This window comes from Carassius gibelio, chromosome A1, assembly GCF_023724105.1.
Source record: "Carassius gibelio isolate Cgi1373 ecotype wild population from Czech Republic chromosome A1, carGib1.2-hapl.c, whole genome shotgun sequence".
Lineage (NCBI taxonomy): Eukaryota > Metazoa > Chordata > Actinopteri > Cypriniformes > Cyprinidae > Carassius > Carassius gibelio.
The window spans coordinates 16374418-16378386 of NC_068371.1; positions in this window are offsets into that span (position 1 = coordinate 16374418).

Below are 3969 nucleotides of genomic sequence, written 5' to 3' on the forward strand. Positions count from 1 at the left end.
GAAAAGTACTGTAAAATAGCCCCTTCTTCAAGTTAGATGAGAGCACAATACTAATACGTAATATGATACATACATTTGATTAATACTAATGTTTAGTATATTTTATAATGTTCTACTTGTTGACAATATCACAAATGTTTCTATATTAGTCATGTAAAACGTGAATGTTCACATCCTATCATTATACATACTAATCTAGCAATATTGTAGTATTTAAAACATACAATATTGCTAGACAAATGAATACCTTATAAAATCTTGTTACTTTTTTTATCCACCCAACTTATTAAATAGTTACTTTAAATGTATGCACTTATTGTTCAGCTCAGCTGTAAGCTTTAAGGTCCTGGACTTAACTTTATTTTTCTTTTATTGATGGTCAATTGGCAGCTAGTTATTGTTTTACATTATCATGACAGTGTTTGTTGCTGCATAGAAGCTTTTGAATCGAAATAAAGACACAGTTGTGTTGAAATAAAGTTGAATTTGTGTTTTATATATTTAGGTTAAGTTTGTTTCCTATACCAGCTGTAAAAAATTGTCTAGTAAATCTGTTATTGATTTTAGTCTTATTTTAGTCGACTAAAATACCAAGCAATTTTAGTCGACTAAAATAAGACTAAAATTAAAACAAATCAGATGACTAAAACTTGACTAAAACTAAAAAGAATTATAGTCAAAAGACTAAGACTAAAACTAAATTAAAATTTCGTGTCAAAATTAACACTGTTTCCAGTGAGAAATTGGTATTGTACTAATTAAATATTCACTTTGTCACCAATGATTTCTCTCTTTTGTTGTAGATCATTAAACTATTACCTCATTAGTTTGTCCAAAAACAGTTTTGTGAGGTACCTTATGAGGTCACACTGCACAATCTTCAAAGTACCGTATTTTCTGGACTAAAAGGTCGCACTTTTTTTTTTTTTCATAGTTTGGCTGTCCTGTGACTCATAGTCAGGGGCGACTTATCAAAATTAATTTGACATGAACCCAGAAAAATGAACCAAGAGAAAACATTACCATCTACAGCCGCCCTCTCGCCGTGAAAAATACGGTAGTCAGATCACAGCTTTTTCAGACTGCATGACTATCTGGGGTATCGTTCAGACACTGTTCAGTCTGCATGCTGGACAGGGGGTTACATATTGCATGACTTTTCAATAGGAACAAAATTGCTGACAACTCTGTCCTTTCTACAAACTATGTTTCACAACAAAACACGTCAGAAGTGTCAAGGAAATAACAAGATCACGACTGTGTGACCGGAGTTCTCATGTGAGACCAAATAGTCTGTGCACTGATTTGTGAAAAGTATAAAAAGAAAAAAAAACATGATAATTAAGTGATAGTCTCTCTATTTTCACTCGGGTGAACGAGCACCGATATGCCTATGATGACAGGCATTTGCAATTTTGCCGAACCTGTCGGAGACTGTCGATCGGCCCTAAAATTGTGTAGTATGAACTCTGCATTAGTGTAAACACTGCCATGTTGTTGCCTGATAGGGCAGTGAGGCAACAAGTCAGTTTTCAGGTGCAGCCTTTGTATGTCTCCCTAATCGAATACACACAATTCATTTTATTAGCTCATAAGTACAAACTGTAAGACTGGAAGTAGATGTGTAGTGCTGTGGGTTCCCAGGACAAGTTTAAAAACCCATGATAAATGTAGCCATGACAAAACTAAGTGAACAGATCATGTCCCCTCCCGGTCACTGTATGTAATAGCACACAAATGGTAAAACATTTTAGAATCATTCTTGTCTTTTTAAATTTTGTATTCCCGTTAAATCTTAATTCATATCTTAAGACTTTTACCTATCTTGCTCTCCAACACGTGCCCTTGCAGTATATCATTTCCTCCCGTCCCTGGCAATTATTAGACACTTTGACACTGCTTTTTCTGCCTATCTTCTGGTAATTGGGTTTGTAAGGGCACTTTTTCAAGCTACCTGTAAAATACATAAAGAGCATTAAAGTGAGATTAAATTACATATTTGAGCTCTTGCAACAAAGGAGTTCTCAACTTTGACATTTTTCAGGAAATACAATAGCAGTATCGAATTTAATTCTGTCACACACAAATGGTTTCGGTGTATTTTTGTGTGTGACTGCCTTCGTATATTTTCGGATAAACTCAATCGTGACATGAGCAAGGGCTCACGAATTTCTGACCAACCGCCTTAACTGAGATGTTTGTTAAACACTATGCTTTGAAAACAATCTTTCTCATTAAGATTTTCATATTTGAATATATTGTATGAAATTATTAAGTTCTTACCTTGAATATAATGACATTAAAAATCACAGAGAAATTACAGCAGAATGACGAAGAGTGATGGCGCCTGGATTCAGGAGGAGGGGTGGGGGATGGGATAAAGGGAGAAAAGAGCACAGAAAAATTAGTCTAGATGGAAATGGGGTCCACGCGCACCCCCCGGCTTTTTTTATGCCACCTGATTTTTTTAAATCCTTAAAGGCAGGGTAGGTAAAAAATTTATAAACAACTTTCTTCCAAATTCGTTTAAACTTTCTATATATATCAATGCATAATTAAAATGTAAGTACTCTGATAAAAAGAGTATAAAAATCGAGTGACTCGAGTTTAATCTGTATTAAACACAGCTCATTATTTCCATTCGGGACGAAACATAGGATAGGCTTAGGCGACTGTCACTCTCTCGCAACCATGGCAACCACACTTTTGCCACACATGACCTGCCCACTTTCGCGCGTACGTTTGATTTGAGGAATTCAAGAGGCACGGATCCTAGGAATACCAAAACAATTGTAGAGAAACAGCAAGCAAAATTCACAGTACCGGCCTATGCAGTTAGTGAAGGCAAACCAGGCAAAAAAAGGAAGACAGTAACAGTACAAGAAAAGGCAATGAACAAAAATCTTTGGATAAACAAAGAAATAAAACGTGAGTTAATATCGGTGTGGCTTTCCAGCGATGCGAGAACTGAGGGAACTCAAGGGGCTGAAAAGTGACTCCTTGATGGCTCTATTTCTGCTGGACAGGTAAATATTTATTTTTGTATTTTGATCATACATATTTTTTTTTTTATTTTTTCATGAAGCATGTGTCATTAGCACACGTAGCTGCATAATATAGCTAACATAACATTACTTAGCGAGCCGTAGTAGAGACGATAAATAATCTATAGGCCTAGCTCAAGATGATAGCTATAGCGTGGCTTTGGAAGGAGCCCAGAAGGGAGGGGGTGGAGTGAATGGAAATAATGAGCTGTCTTTAAAACAGTCGTGAGAGGTCTACAGACACTCGATTTTTATACTTTCTTTTTCAGAGTACTTACATTTTAATTATGTATTGATATATAAATAAAGTTTAAACAAATTTTGAAAAAAAGTTTTTTATATATTTTTTACCTACCCTGCCTTTAAAGTGTCTATTTTCATAATCTGCCAGGTGCCAAGCTGAAATAATGTCCCAAAGGGTTCTTTTTTAACCCTTTGCTGCACCCGACCGGAACCCGAAAAATAAAATTATATAGAAAGTGGCATAACATTAGAAGTAAACAACATACAGAGACAAATGAACACATTTTCCCATACAATTCTGACCCCAGGAATTTAATGGAATGGTTATTTTTGACATTTGACAACATATTGACCTTATTTCTGGACAAAAATAGCAAAAAATGGCCAAAGATGTGTAGAGGATCAACTATTTTTTTTCGTTTTCTCAAGCGCATAGGGTGATTTTTTTTCCACAACATATTATTTCTTTATCATTCAAGTGTCTATTTTAAGATTAAATTGGGTATCAAGCTGAAATAATGTCCAAAATGCTTATTTCAACCCGTTGCACCAAATTGTTATTTGTCATGTTTTATAACATCTTGACCATCTGTGGTCAAAAAGAGCAAAAAAAAGTTCATTTGACAGTGTTTTTATTATACTTGGCAGTCTGAAATAGGATTTATTTTAACCTTTTACTTCA